This window comes from Tachypleus tridentatus, chromosome 8 (genome assembly GCF_004210375.1).
Source record: "Tachypleus tridentatus isolate NWPU-2018 chromosome 8, ASM421037v1, whole genome shotgun sequence".
Classification (NCBI taxonomy): domain Eukaryota; kingdom Metazoa; phylum Arthropoda; class Merostomata; order Xiphosura; family Limulidae; genus Tachypleus; species Tachypleus tridentatus.
Window position 1 is genome coordinate 87,327,516 of NC_134832.1, and position 17,488 is coordinate 87,345,003.

General features: G+C 33.0%; 1 protein-coding gene across 1 annotated transcript in view; it reads left to right on the forward strand.

The window, feature by feature from the left end:
- The window catches only part of LOC143223953 (uncharacterized), a 67,523-nt gene that overhangs the window by 27,379 nt on the left and 22,656 nt on the right, over positions 1–17,488 (forward strand). The window lies entirely within an intron of this gene.

Genomic DNA, 17,488 nt, shown 5'->3' on the forward strand with positions numbered 1-17,488 from the left:
TAAAGTGTATTTTTGTTGATGCTGGCATCTGGACATTGTAGGTTGGAATTGTTTGTACTACATGTGCACAGGAATCTCTATCACTCGACTATTGTTCTTCTATACCTTGATAGGTCCTTTTTTCCTATTTCTCTCATCTATATGATTCCTTAACACCTGGTCATTTATTATGTCATTTCAGAGCCCTGAGGTGTTATCTGGCTTGCACTAATTTCTTTCAAGGTGCTATAAACTGACTCTTTATTCATTGGGATCCTTAAGCTTCCTGGGATTTATCCTTAATTAACTTGACAAGGTGACTTTACCAGTCGACCCATATTATTTATTCTGCATTTACTTTACAGACAGGTGTGTTTACCTGCATACCTGTTCAGAATCTAGTGCAGTTTTAACTATAAGTGGTAGAAGAGGTAAGTATGTTTTGAAAGTCAACATTTTCCTAAATGAAATTGTATTTCCAATAATACTTCACTTTGCTGACACTCTCTCACTCTTCCTCTGTACTATGAGTTGGTGTTAGAGACTGGTATTACAAATTATTTGAATGAGGTGCTTAGTATTCATTACCAGAACAGAGGCTGCATTGACATAGGTGGAAAGTGTCATGGGACATATACTGCCAAGGGCAATTGAGTGGGATATAAAAGACAGGAGCAAGCAGGAAAAAAAGAGTACAGTGCTCAGATAAGCAAAGATAAAACCCTGTTAGTCAAATAATAACTAATTACCAGTGTTAGTATTATTGGAAATACAATTTAATAAAGGAAACTGTTAATTTTAGTTACATGTACATAACTTTTTTTTTGTTTTTAGAAAACAGATGCAGAATTGGCAACTGTACAAGAAGTTAGTGGTTTGACTGTTCATTAACATTTAGTTAATGTCTGATATTCTTAACTTTTATGTTGAAGTATTTGCATGCCTTGAAAAATATACAATTTATTTTTTAGGGTGTAGCAGAAATTTTGTTTGTTCAGTATATTTCATTGTTGTACCAAATTTAATATTTTGTAACTATAGATACTAGGTGATTAAATAACAAATTACCAGACATTTATTAAATCTTTCTGTATATTTTTGAATTTATATGCATGTGCTTATGTTAAATTTGTGTCAAAGTGTTTTCTGAAATAAGAAATTATATATCATGATATTTGTTGGCTGTGCTTGGTTTGAACAGAATACTTTCTCACTAGTTTTAAAATTTTACTGCAGTTACTTGTATATTACAAAAAACAAACAAATTTTACCACCATTTATTCATTTTTAATATTTTCCTTTTCATGTTACTGACAAAATTTAATGATGTATTTTTTTCATTCAGTTAATATTGATATTCATTTCAAACTTTTAATCATGCTTCTTTGTATATACATGAATATATCTGATGAAACATTGTTTAAAATGTGGATACTCTTAACATTTATATATACTTATTATATAAGAAGCATAAATGCATTTTGGCTAGGATGATAGGTTCAGATGTTCTGAATTAGATAAATGAACATGTTTATTCTTTAATTCAATTACTATAAAATTACTTCATGAAAATTATTTTTCTGTATAAGTTTTTTTATTTATGTATTGTATTACTATTTTCACTTGTAAAACTGTAATATAGAAATATTTATTTATATATTGACCCAGACTTTGATGGCAAACTTTAATCAAGGTACTAAATGAAACTTATATTTTGTTTCTTGTGTCATAAATAAATGTAATACTATATGTGCTGTCTCTGTTTAAGAATATGACTTTTTTTTCCTTTATATATGTATTGGATATAGGCTGGGTTAGTAGCAGAAATGATATTTTACTTGTAGCAGCAAGCTACTTCAATATTTTGGTTAGAAAGTCTCTCTATCACTTTGGTGCTTGTAGAACAATAGAACTTAGCAACCAGTGTTAGTAATATCTAGGGTTACAAAAATTAAATTTTAAAGCTTTAGTAGTAAGTTATAGGTCAAACTGAGAATATTTTTATTGGGCCTCTGTTTATAAATCACTAGTGTCTCCTTACCACAGAGACTTTATTAATTATTGGCCCTATCCAGGGAGAGACTCCTGACTTGTAAACTGTGGATCATAATACCTAAGGTTGTTACTGTTAGGGAAGTAGATACGCGACTATTATAACAATATTTTATGTTAAGCCTCACCAGAATTTCTTATTTTGTCATAATGATATACACATCTTGAGAAAATGTGAATAAAGATATTGGTATTTATTGGAAGAAATTAAATACTGGTGGCAGGGTATAATGCTTGGACAGTATTATTTTTTTTATTGTTTGGAGACACGATTAGTCTATTAATGAAGACAACCACATGTAGATTTCTTTCATATTATTTTAATTTTATTTAAAGAAACAGTTATTAATAAAAGCAATTTTATTAGTAAAATGATGTGTGCTTGTTAAGCAAATTTATTGGGAAGAAATGTTAACTTTCTGGAGTTTGATATTTATAATTTTGTAATAATTCTCTTTTTTCCCAGTTACATGCAGTTTATGCATTTTAAAATGTCTGTCAAATGTCTAAAAGTTCTAATAAAACCTTGTTTGAAGGAAATGTTGTACAAGTTTGATCTTATATTAAAATATACACAATGGTCAGTTAAAAATGAAAAGTTATCTTCAGCTCAAGTTCTTGTACATTACTTTTTATCAATAAAATGGGTGTAGAAAGGAAAAACACTGGGAAATGTTAAAATAACAATTTGGTCCATGTTGTCATGCCTTATTATATAAGAACTATAAATATTCATGTTATAAATGTTATTACATTTTGTGTTTTTTTTACATATCGTGATTATAATTAAAAACATTATAAAGAGTTTACAGTTCATTACAGTTCTACACAAACTGGTCACTTTATTATGGCTTCCATTCATGCATGCACACATATTTCTAAAATTAATTGCATGTGCAAAACAGACTAAAAGTGTGATTTATCAGGTAATTGCTGTAGCCCTGTAAGTTCAGAAATGTAGTGATGTAATGGTTAGTCTATAAAGTGACAGGTATGAACAAGAATGTCTGAATTTTGACATGTATTTTGGCACATATCAGTCAAGTAAGAGTATCAATAAGAAAGTTTGTTTCTTAGACCAGTTTTTCAAAAGTATCACTCATTAGAAGTTAGCAGTGACATTTAAAAATAATGTACATCTTCCACTAGAAAAATTTAATAAACTTGGAAAGTACAACAGATGTTAGATTTTTTCCCAATTTGTAGTTTTTAGTTTAACAGAGGTCATTTTTCATCCATCTTTAACAATGGCATGCAAAGATCCTTACAAAGTTTTCATATTTTAATTGCTATTCACAATAAAAATTGTATACATGGGATTCAAAATTAGCAGTGGCCCAGGAGCCAGTGTCATGTTGTGTGCTTGTTAAGTATTCAAAAATGCAAGTAGGCCCACAAAAAGTGTCTGCCAGGTAACTCATGTGTTCCCTTGAAACCAAAACAGCCATTGAAAATTTGAATTGGCATAAGATGATCTGAGCATTTTCTAGCCAAACAGAACTTATTTCCTGAAGACTTTTCACTATGAATGTGTGTATATTCAATGTAAATGCACTTTCATTACTAATAATGCTATCACGTTGTCTAATATTCACTCTTTTTGTATCAGTGTAATGGGATTGATATATACATAAAATTCCATTTATAAAATTTGAAATGTAGAGTGATTATTCGTAATATTATAAGATTGACTGCCGTTTTAAATCACAATGCTACTTTTAACTTTTTTATATATGACATCAAGCCTGCATCAAGGTTCACACATTCAAAAGATGAACATACATGTTATTTTTGTGAGAACTTTTGAATCCAATTTTGCAGACTCCACCAGACAAAAAAACCTCAAAAAAACATAATATTACTGTTTTACTGATCATGCCATAATTGGAAATGACCTGTTGCCAGTAATTGTCGCACACAATCAGACTACTTATACCCTATGTACAGTAAAGCTGATGATTATGTAGTATTGTTAACAGTTTATCAATGATTGGAAACCTCAATAAAATATACCAGTTCAAATTGTTGTCTTATCATGCAATAACGGACCTGATTCAAGTTGTCAGTAAACCTCTCAGGAATATAAGATAATAAATTTAAACAAGCACAAAATACTTATTTAAAAACAAATAATGATACAGTTCTTGTGATTGTGTCTCTGTTACATTTTCCACATCTATTTCATTGCTTAATGCCACCAGACATAGCAAGAAAATCTAGTCTTTGGCTTATACCATCTCTGAGGTTAAGGAGGAGCTACCTAAAGTATGTGGCCTCCCTTCACCTAATGCTGTGTTTATGGCCACCTTTACTTGAGGCAGAAAAAGGATTGGGAAAATAAAAATGATCAATACTTATCTGAGATCTTGTCTGGGAGCTGACACCATCACTGGTCATGTTTCACTTGCCTTCAATAAGTAACTCTGGTCCCATAACATCTATTTGTCTTTGGAATTTTAGGATCACTTCACATAAGGAGACTAAATGCTGGAAGAGTCCAGATTAAGAAGCAGATGCAGGAGAGTGATGAAGGAAGAATATAAAAAATGAATGTATGGGAACTAATGAACATTCATTCATACTAGATTTCCTCTCATTACTTATTCTGATTATGAAAAGGCACTAACTTTACCTTAACACCACCTTAGTCATTTTAGAGCTATTTACATGATTTTCATACATTCCTAATTAAAGGATTTTGCTTGTTAGAGATTCAAAATCATGAATGACTAAATAATTCTCTTTTTTGATTTATCATATATGTTTAGCTGAGAAGGTCTTGCTTAGGAAAAAGCATTGTCTATTTCCTTTTGCATCAACTCATTACCCAGTTTGCTTCTAAGTTTGATTTTCTAGTACGTTTTTTTTCAAATGATATTGGGCCCCACATGGCCAGGTGGTTAAGGTACTCGACTGGTAATCTGAAGGTTGTGGGTTTGAATTCCTGTCACACCAAACATGCTCGCCCATTCAGCCATGGGGGCATTATAATGTGACAGTCAATCCCACTATTCGTTGGTGAAAGAGTATCCCAAGAGTTGGCGGTGGGTGGTGATGACTAACTCCCATTCCTCTAGTCTTACAGTGCTAAATTAGGGACAGCTAGTGCAGATAGTCCTCCTGTAGCTTTGCGCGAAATTCAAAGCAAACCAATCTCCCGGATTCGCCAGGAATATCCTAGAATTGTGTATATTCGTGTAGCCGAAGGCTTGCCAAATACCCTGGATTCTCTATTTTAAAAAATGTTCACAAATTAAAACACTTTGACGGCCCATGAAAGACAGAAAGAGTCACAGAAAAATGTATTACACACTGACAGATAAGCTAAAATATTTGTTATGCTAGTATGCATAGTCAAAATAAATTTAAATAAGTATTACAAAAATTTGGAATGAATAATTTGGTATCTTGATACTACATATATATACTTATTAAAACAAAATTTTGTCATGGAAGTAGTTTCTTTAAACATGAATTATTATAAACCTATCATCTCCGTATTTCTGACTTTAAATATTATATGTCAGTTATGAACACACACACACATTTACCTCGCGGAATTGTGTTTCAAAAAGTTGTCAAACCTATACGACACACGTGACCAGTATTCTTATGCGTGTGAAGAGCACTAGATCTCAATTTGCAACATGTATTTTGCTACCTTGTGGCTGTTTTACCTGACAACGGATGTTTAGTTATCTAACATCCACAAATGAAAATAACAGCTACTAAGGTTATACGGAAGGACATTTAGCAAATATAGGTAGTTTGTGATTTTTTTAAAGTGAAATTGTTTTTGTCACATTGTTCAGTAGTGAAAAATAAATGAAAAACGATGAAAATACAAGTGAATCTCATAAATATCAATTAAATATAGGCTCGACAAACAATAATGATCGAATCCGAAATCAAGTTGAAATTAAAAAACAAAATATTTAAGCTCAACTGTTAACCACTCATCGGATATTGCTTTACGACCATATATAATTACCGGCAGTTATTGACTATTACACAATAAATTACCCCAAAAATATTGGATACATGCTCGAAATAAATTTTGAGTGTCAAGAACACAGCAGAACTTATGTTAGATGTTTTCAAGAATCGCATTTTTATCTTCTAATGGTGAAAAAGAAAAATGTGATTGACTTTTCTATAGCACTGTAAACCAATCCGTATATTGTTACGTTTACGATTATTCCCACAGCCCGACGTGGCCAGATGGTTAGGGTGCTCGACTCATAATCCGAGGTTTCAAATCACCGTCACATCAAACATGTTAACCCTTTCAGCCGTGAGGGAGTTATATTGTTACGATCAATCCCGCTATTCGTTGGTAAAGAGTAGCCCAAGAGTTGGTGGTGGGTGGTGATGATTAGCTGCCTTCCCTCAGTCTTATACTGATAAATTAGAGACGGCTAGCTCAGGTAGTCCTCTTTTAGCTTTGCGAGAAAATCAAAACCCAACCCAAAAACGTTTATCTTCTCTTTTACTTCTGAACATAAAAAACAACAATAAGAAGGAATTGAAAGATGTGAATTACGAAGTAAAATATTGCACTCTAAAAAAGGTCAAGATAATTTGGATGTGAAATTGGTATTTACTCTCTGTTTGTTTGAGTTTGTGTTGTATATATACAATAAAATATTAGTTACTAATTCATTATGTCTACATTATATCTAATTCATTACATACATATGTCTCTTATGCTAGCAATAGAGATCAAAACTTGGGGTTGCTCCTAGGGCTCCAGAATAGGTATATCCGTCACGGTTTAAACACCTATTATATTATGGTTAATTTATTCCTCTTTGTATAAATAACTGTGTAATTAATCCTTTCAGCTGTTCTAGATCCATAGTGTGCAAAACTATGGGGCATGCATCCATAACACGAAAATTGTAGCTGGAAATACATGTTCAAAATAAAAAAGTTATAAAAGTACTACACGAATATTACTACTAATAACTAATATGCTAACAACAGTTAACATGTGGAAAATTACATTTGGAAGATATATACAAATAGTTTATAGGTGGTGTGAGGGCAACAAAATGATTTGAAAGGGGTGTAATAAAACCCTTTGTGCACCACTCTTATAGATTGTCAACTCTGACTAGATCTGGTAATGTCTAGATGTTGCCTTTAATTGTTTATGAATCACTTTAATGATTGAAATCTCAGCAATCGGATCAAGCGTATGTCTTCCTTCAGATGTTACACTTATTCTGTTTGAACTTAACTTTTCTATCTCCCTTTGTTATGACATATATAAATTAGTCGCATACTAATGAATCCATATTTTCACGTGGAGTACCTTGGTAAGATTATTGGGTAAGCATTTCCAAATCTTCTTCAACTCCTGGTATAGTCTCTTCTTTCCTCATACGAAATTTGATCTAGACATTTCCTTCTTGTGTGTCACTCCAAACCTCTTGGACAAGGCACCAACCTGTGCTGGGAAACTGTCACGACTCTCAGCTGGAATGTTACTTAATGCTGTTGAATCTGGCCTTTTGAATGTGCAATAAGATGAATAGGTTGATGTTGTTTATTCTCTTTTTCACTCTAGAAATTATTTTAAATAAAGTCTGATACGCCTCCTACGAAACCTTTCTATCATAGTTGATTTCTCAGTCATGCAACAATACTGAATTAGTTAGCTAAATTCTAAAACTGAAATTGAGAGTGATATGGCTGGATTAGTTCAACAAAGTCTTGCAGCAATAGACGGCACATTGGTAGTGATAAAATTGTAAACTACGTTTAATGCGTTATTATTTACGTAGTTTATATAGCGCGAATGTTAAATTTAGTTATTTTTTGAAGTAATAGTGCATCGAAAATTTGTTTACATAGCTGTTTTCGAATCATGCATTGTGTAGTGCAGTAGCTGTTAATTGGTGACTGTTACATTATTGCATCATGTTACAAGAACCGTCTAAGATTTATTATTTTAAATACTTATTTTATCATAAAATATCATACTGTGTAGAATATTCTAGACCTCTGTTGGGGTATAAATACGCATTGGAAATTTGATTCGAGATAGATATAGAAATAGATCTAGACTGTGTGGTTGTGAATTTAGCCATAAAGAGCATACAGTGGCAATTTGTTATGAGAAGTTATCACATATTGTATTGTAATAACAGAGTAAAAAAAGAATAATTCACCTTTTAAGTTGTGTTCTAAAGTAATGAAACCAGAGACAAGTATTCAAAGCTCTGAATACAGTTATGATAACTAACAGTGTAATAAACATTTTTACATACATTTGGCTTGTTTGAAAAGAAGTGGACTACATGGTATTCGTTTTACTTTCAAAGTTACTACCAACAAGACACATACACCTACTGTAAAGAATCTGGCCTAGCCATGCATAAAATCTGACAGTAGTAAGCCAGCCAAGATCTATAGTGGTAAACAGCACTAAAAGTAGAAATTGACGACCAGCATATGGGCCTCTATATGCAGAGCCGTAGTGGTGTCAAAATGCTGAAGACGTCACAACTACACTATAGAACTATATTAACTGACTTGGATAAATGGATAGAGAGTGGTGAGCGATTTCAGCTCAAAGATGATGATCTACAAAAGTCTAATAAAGCAGAAGATAGATAAGATAAACTGGAGAGAGGTGGGAAAGAGAATCGGTTGGTTGGTTTGGCGTTTTATGGCGCAAAGCAATTAGGCTAACTGCGCCTAATCATAGGGGTAGAAGGAAAGACTCAAAAGACTCAGAAGAGCCAAGAGAATATAGAGTAGAAATAGAGAGAATAAAAGCAAAAATTTAGTTCATCCAACAAAAAGATGGGGGATCCAAGAATGACAATAGGATCAGGGCCAGTTGATCCAAGCTGCATAAATTTCATGAACAGAAGGACAACATGGGTGCTTTTCTAGTGAAGTAGTAAAGACTTGACCAAAACTAGAGCTGGGACGAAGGTGAATGAACAGTTTGTTTCAGTCCCTTTTTCCAGGAAAATACCTGTAAGTGTTTGTAAGCATGGCATCAACAAATGCCATGAACTATGGCAAGTTAAAAGTGACCTTGCTGAAATGTTATGAACTAACCAAGGAAGGTTTGTTTGTTTTTAAATTTTGCACAAAAGCTATCTGCACGAGGGCTATCAACACTTGCCATCCCTAATTTAGGGGTGAAAGGCTAGGAAGAAAGCAGCTAGTCATTACTACCTGCTACCAACTTTGAGCTACTTTAACACCAATGAATAATGGGATTGACCATAACATTATAATGCCCCCACGGATGAAAGGACGATAATGCTTGATGAGATAAGGATTCAAACCCGTGAACCCCAGATTGCGAGTCGAGTGCCTTTACCACTTGCTCATCAGAGAAGGTTTTTGCTGGAAGTTCAAATAAATCAAACTTGTCATGGAAGAAACTGTATTTCAGTTTGTAGTGTATCTACGGCAATACTTTACAAGGCGGGCTGACACGATCAAATTTGGTGATAGTTTTGAAGGAATGGCAAATTTACTAATACATGAACAGTTCATAGTCACATGGTTCACTGAAATGTCACCGTTTCTAAAAGAGAGAACACCAAAAGACAAAGACAAAATGATCAAGCTGGTAGAACAGTATATTGAAACCTATGAAGGAAGTGGAACTAGCAAGCTCAAGATTAACCAGTCAAACTCGATAAATAGGGGTGACTGAACAAAAGTAGGATGCAGCCAAAGGTGTCAAGAAGTCAATAGATGAAAGGGACAAGAGAAGCTATGTTTGTTATAAAATGGGGCATACTGTGAATGAGTTCAAGTCTGTCACCAACTAGTAACTGCAAAGATGGTACTGACAAGAAACAAGAAAAAATTACTGTAATCACGGATGCTGCTGCCAGAAGAAACAGAATGAGGACAACTAGTCAGATTCACCACAACATGCTGTCAACATGATTAAATAGTACATGATTGATGGTCTATTCAAGTTAGTAAATGGGTCAACAGTGGTAGTGGTGACTGTAGTATGTGACAAACATCACGAGATTTCAACAAACCACAATATGTCAGCAAGTGAAGGATATACTGGGAACAAGAAAGTGAAAGCCATACAAGGCACTGGCTATAGCGATAAGAACCAGCCTAGTATTCTGATGGCCAGATACATCTATCTATGCTGACTGAGTGGACAGTGAGAAAGATACCCATAACAAGAATAAAAGTGGATACTCTATGCGATGTGGAAGACCTTGAGGCTATGTGTATGAAGGAACCTATCTAAGACTTAGTGACTGGCAATATACCAGGCAGTAGAGGTTTGGGGGAACCCGACAGAAAAGAGACTGATGAGGCATCATCAATCACCACCATAGTTCAAGAGAATAAAAGTAAGCATTACATCAAGTTAGTGCAAGTTTCTAAAGGTAACATCTTAAATTTAAGTCTATGGAAACTGAAATAAACACATAATAAAGTTTCTTTACCACAGAATTGTTGGGACTGTTATATTGTGGAAGTTAAATACATCATAGTACAAACTGAATACCAGATTTAAATGATGAAGTCGGCTCACTAGTTACTTGTGGGAGGACACCTAGGAGTAAATAATACAGTAGACTAGAATCACGAGCAATTGCCATTGGCTAGGGGTCATTGGAGATGTGACCAGATTCTACAGGTCATATAGCATCTGCCAAAGGACAGTACCAGAAGGAATGTAGCCAAGATGCCTATCATATAAGAACCATTCAGCAGAGTAGCTGTCGACTTGCTTAGACCATTAACAACTAAAACACGTATGTGTTGATACTAGTCAACTATGCAACATGTTATCACAACACTGTTCAAGATAGAGACAGAAAATGTACTAGATGCCCTTCTGGAAGAGTTTTGCAGAGTAGGCTTTACAAAAGAAGTCTTGAGTAATAGAAGAACCTAGTTTATCTCAAAACCGATTAAAAATGCACAGAATTAACAACACTAGGCAGCTCTTTACTAACTTATAGGATCACAGATGTAACTGATGTTGTGAGAGAGCAACCGGATTCTTTAAGAGGATGCTGAAGAGGATATGTTAGGAGAAACCACGTGACTGATATAGGTACCTGCAGGCAATATTATTTACTTGCTACGATATCCCACAAGCGTGTAGAGGATTTTAACTCTTTAAGGTATTGTACTGAAAAACAGTGTGAAGTCCTAATCAGATATTGAACGAACTCTGGGCAGGAGAAGAGTCAAAGGTGAGAAACACATAGGAGTATGTGTTAAACCCGACAAACCTATTGAAAAGAACCCGCCAACGTGCTCAAAAAGTTGAGTATGCATCTCAAATCAGTCAACAGCATTTCTATAACAAGGAGGACAAGAAATGAAAGTCTTGTTTCTGTTACCACAGTCAACAACAAACATCCTGCAACGTACTTGTTATAAGACAATAGCCCTTTTATAGTTGTTTTATCATAGCATTCGTAATCTAGTGCTATTTCCAGTGGCACAGTTGCATGTCTTCGGAATTACACTGCTAGACACCAGGTTTTGATACCTGTGGTACGCGTAGCACAGATAGCACTTTGTGCAGCTTTCTACTTAATTACAGACAACAACAACAATTATTAAGTGCCTTAGGTATTTTCAAGAATTAGAAGAGTGTGTATAATAATAGTATTTCAACCATACTATGTTCAGTAATTCATTGCCGACGATGCACTTCACTCAAACCAAATATTTTATTTCTTCAATAACAAAAGGATTTTCCATAGGAGGTCTTGTGATCAACAGCAAAGTCAAAATAATGTACTTACAAATGTTCATCAAACCAACTGGAGCACATCAAATACAATGGTGGTTGCAACTCTTTACAAGTCATTTGTCACAACAACAATTATTACAATGTGAACGTCTTTTCCAAACTGATGATACATAAGTATACTTGTCATAGGTCACTTACAATAGATCTATTATATTTCTATATTTCTTACCATTGTATTCTTTGAGAAATATCAAAAATTCGGAAAGTATGTAATAATAGTCAATGATGTTGCTAGACGCTGGCACACGGGGACATGCCTCGATTCTATTTGACAGTTCCACGAATCCCCATTTTTTTATGTGTTATAAAATCAAAGCAGGAAACCATGATAGATATCACACTGAAATGTCAAAAATTCTTATGCCTACAGGCCTATTCTCTAAATTTTTTAAGTACTTTGTAATAAACGCACTATGTTCGCTATATACATTCTCGATGACGTATTTCGTTCAATTCCGATCTCATCAGGTCGACGGAGACATAACAAATATATTAGTGGATAATAAAAGATTTACCAACTTCAAAGAAAGAAAAACATTCATATGGTAACAGTTGTTGAGTGTACATTGTTTATTAAGTTACCGGTAGTTAAAGCATTGCATCAATAAATTACTAAATGTAGGATCATGTAGATTTAACTACTTAAATCAGAAATGGCAAGATTGTTGATAATTGGTAAAAATTAATACTTTGTTGACATGTAAATATTATGTGTCAATATGATTACAAACATATTTGTAATCATAATTGGTTATTGATAACTTTCATACTGTGTTTAGCCTGTCCTATCACCTTTTATAAATTAAAATTTATAAACAACCTTAAAGCCTCTTATTTATATTGTAATCAAGCTTTTTCTTAAATTCACTGTCCCCAGAACATCCGAAGGCACCCTTTTCAAAGACGAACCACCCTGTTAGAAAAATAAAGTTTTATATAGCAGAATATTAAATTTAAGAATAACAAATGATATCTTTGTGCATCTAGGCTGTTGCATTCACTAAATTAGACAAAACAATAAAAACACACTTAGCCATTATTATTCAAATACTGAGAAAGCCTCCCTTTAAGCACACTTTAATATGTGGCATTGACTACACATAAAAGCAAACTATTGCAAAGGCCAACCTATCTGTTGGAAAAATAAAACTATCTTAGCTGGAGATGACTTCTACCATGCCAAAATTTATATTTGTGTTCCCTATTCCTACCATTCTCGCCATTAAGTACAAAACAACAGATGTCTCAACACTGTTACTTCCCTTAATATCTTAAACATCTAATCAGATTTCCTCTAGCTGTTCTTTTTAAAAATAAAACAATTTCTGAGATGTTAATCTCTCCTCTTACAACAACCCCTCCAACCCAGGCACTATTTGATATCCTCCTATGAACTCTTCCAACAATTTAGTTGGAAAGAACCTCAAGACTGAATCCAATAATCTACATATGACGTAACCAGTAACGAAAAAGAAAAATTATAATTTCTCGTACTCAGTTTTCTGTAGATACAGCTAAAGTTCTATTTGTTCTAGCACTAGCAACAGCACACCTGTTTGATGGCTTAAGAAACTGATCAAATTCACCAAGATCCCTTTCTTTCATGACACTTTTAAGGTTTTTCAATGATAAATATCAGTATTGCAGACTGTTTCTATCAAGAAATGTTATACATCATAAAATAGAGCATTTAATGACCTGAAAAAATATATATTTATTTTAATGCAGTTTTCAAGATTTACTAATAATGTTAATTTGGCATTCAATAACGAATATTAGTATTAGACTCTGTTTCTATGAGGACGTTTTGTATACCAAGGGATAGAGCACTCAATGACCTTCACAAATATCTGTTTTGATTTGTGACACAATGAGTACGTAATGAGTAAATGCAGTTTCAAAGATTTATGGAGTATTTATATATGGTATTGAGTGTCGAACACTGGTATTAGAGACTGTATGTGTCAAGAAGTGTTATATACAAAGGGATAGATCATTTAATGATTTTGACAAATACCTGATTTGATTTGTGATATAAAAACTCCATAATATGTTATATACTGTTTCAAAGCTGATTTATGGTTTATATTTGGTATCAGTGTCGATTATCGGTATTGCAGTATCAGTAAATCCAAATGGTGTAATAAAAGAAATTGTAGTCCTCATTAGTAAGACTTTTAAGATTCGTTAACTGTTATTTTTCTAGTGACAACCTTATTTTTTTATATATAAATTTGGACATTATTCTTTTTCAGATCTGGTGGTTCCGCATTTTACCTTGCCCAATTTTAAGAGGTTACAATAACAGTGTCATTGTAATAGTATAAAATGTTTTAAAACAGAAGATATTGTAAAGTTCAGCCAAGCACTTTATTTTTAGTTTCATTTTGAAAGTTACTTTTTTTTGTGATTCAGTGTTCCACTTTTTTGCCTATTTTACGGAAAATTTTTGAATGGGCTTAACTTGGTCTTGAACGCCGTTATGCTAGGCAGTGAAACTCCTTGTTTCGCATTTTCCCAAGTATTGACAACGTTTGACAAAGTTTATGCAGCTTTATATGCGAATTTGGTAATAATAGAGTAAGTCTATAACAATCAGATTTACCCGTCTTTTGGCCTAACTAGTTTTAAGTTGTACATGTAGAAACATTCGTAGTGGGGTGGTTATTCTAACAGTGCTAAAATTTATATGTCGTGTTAGTTTGCTTTAACTTTAGTAAAATTTGTGTGCTACTGTAATTTATAAATAGATAATAATAATCATTAATAGATATGTACTATACAATGTTTGCCTTATCGCAAATATGTTGTGAAACTTCTAAAAGTTGTAACAGACGATATTGTGACATTAACATATAAGTGGTGAAGTAAATCTGTTTAAATTGTCGTGTTGGAAAACAAAATAGGATCTTCGTGTGTGAGAACTAAGTAAACTGAAACCATGATCCAACAGAGATTGAAATGTAAGTTCAAGGAGTTTACTGTATTTGTTGTACCGCCTAAAAATTTCATATGTGGTGGGTAAGTCACGTAGAACATTAAGATATATATTTAATTTATTATGCTAAGGAATAAATCAAACATGAATATGCTAAAGAATATATTAGCAAAAATATGTTAACTTTTTTTGATGATGTTTCCTTTTATTTGTGTCAGTAGTTCCCAAAACTTCCCAATTATAGGATTGCTTAACCACTGTAATGGGGGCTGGAATGCCAACTGCAGGAGGTAAGTTTATCTTATTTACTCCCAAGTGGTAGTACCATATTTTAATTTTTTCTCTTTGCTTTGGAAAATAGTCACTTTCCCACAACTGCCTACAAGCAGTGAAGGGCAATATAGATGTAGAACATTGTAGGTTTGAGTACCAACATCTCACTCATAATTTCTGTTTCTTTGTGGTTATTTAATTTTGATTATTTTATCATTATTTATTTTCTATATATAAGACTGGTGATTGAAGGTTAAGATAAATAGATGGTGTATCCCCACTGCAATGTGGGTCCTACTTTTTCAGTCACTTTAAGAAACCTTGAATATATTCTATATCCCACATTATAGCCTGTATCACACACACACACACACACACACACACATACATACATACATACATATATATATATATATAAAACAAACACAAACATTCTGTTATTCTGTTTTAGAATTATTCTAAATATGGAATCATCAAAAGTATATTTCATGAAAGACAATAAAGAAGAATAACACATTGTCAGTGATATGGGCTGGTTTCTTTCTCTTCATAGAAGTGGATTAATGCCAGTTAGAATGGGCACCCTCCATTTTAATGGGAGTGGAAATGCTAATTCCAGTATCTTAGTAATATTAAGCAATTCTATATAAATGGTCTATTTGCCATTGTTGCCTTTTTTTTCCCCACAGAACTCAGTTTGGGAACCACCAATCTATATAATAGATGTGGTATACTTGTATTTTCAAAAAGCTTTTTAATGAGATATTGCATTGATAGGAGTTGAGTAAAGATCGGTAATTGGATTGAAGAGATCTCTGTGAGGGAAATTTGTAATTAGAGTCCAGTCAAACTAGACCTTGTTATGAGTGGTGTGTTTCAGAAGTCAGTTGCAGATTTTCCTTTTTTCTTATTTACAGTAATTAGTAAATAACACTGTTGAGAACATAATTATTTTAGTTTCCTGATAACATTAAACTCTTGGATATAAATAGCTATATTGAATTCTTACAAAATGTTTTGAATACACTGATAAATAGGTTCAAGGTAGTAAGCTAAGGATTTATTTAAATGCATTAAGTTAAGAAAAATGTAAGGACAGGGGTATGGAGTTTTAGAGATGGCAAAGGAAGATTGATTTTAATAACTATGAGATAGCTCGGTAACTAAATACTGCTTTTCATAGTTTAGGTTGTATCTATGGAAATATTGAATATTAGTCTAAATTGGTTATAATTTCAGTGTATATGTCACTAGTTAGGCTGCATGATAAGTATTTAGCCTTGGGCTTCCTACCTTTGAAAGAATCTTGAATTATTAAAAAGGATTCATATGAGGGCTACTAGGATGATACCTGTGATAGAAAGAACAGGTTAAAATCTGAAATTGTTTACTCTTGAAAAAAGAAGTGTTTATAGGGGGTTCTGAATGAAGTGTTTAAGATTGTTAAGGGAATTAATATTGTCTGTGGATCATATTTCTTCAAATTTAAAAGTGAAAATGTAGGACTGGGATATGGAAATATAAAGTTTAGCAGGGAACAAGTCACATTTAACCAAGTGTTTATCTTACAGGATGGTCAGCCTTTGGAATAGGCTGCCTTCAATGTGGCAGGTGCAGTAAGTTTACGTTAGGGTTTAATAAATATTTAAATAAGAGGGGGCTGGCTTTTTTTTAATACTTTAGCAGATGGAACAGTCTAGAGAGACCTACAAGAGCCATGTTGTTCAAATTTGATAGTATGTGGATCACGCTTTTAAATGGAAACCCAGTCAACAGTGCTAAAAGAAAAAGGATCTTGACATTCTAGTAGACAGTTACTCAAGCCTTTAAGGCAGTACTCTATTACTAGTAATTATGCTAAATAAATTTTATACATATTGATAGATATATTATTTGCAAATGAAAAGAGTTACTTATCTCTCTGTACAAATCACTAGTGCATACAGTTTTGGCCACCTTATTTTAGACTAAAAATGGATATTAGTGTTTTGTAAAGGGTTCACAAAAGGCCTACTAGAATTATATTATGATGATTGGGTAAAATCTCTTATTTGCTCTGGAAAAACTAGACATAAGTGGTGATTTTGTTGAAATTTAGAAGTTGTACATGAATAGATCAGTAGCATAAAAATTTTTTTCTGAGTGGAATTCTGAAGACAATAGGATGAAGGGATAAATTATATAACACTTGGAAACAATAAATGGTTATAGTTAACAGTTTTATTTTTTCTAACAGAGTGATTAGCTTAGGAAATGAGTTGTCATCAGCATTAATATATGCTGGAACATTATAAACATTTATAACCTACATATTCCAGAAAATTAGATCATGAATTTACTTTAGGAATGGGTTTACAGAGGTAGATTCAAAGGACCAAATTTTCTTTTGTTTTCTGTATATTGTTAAGAAAACGTTTTAAGTATTTGTCTGTACACCAGATGGAACTAACATTATTCTGGTGCTA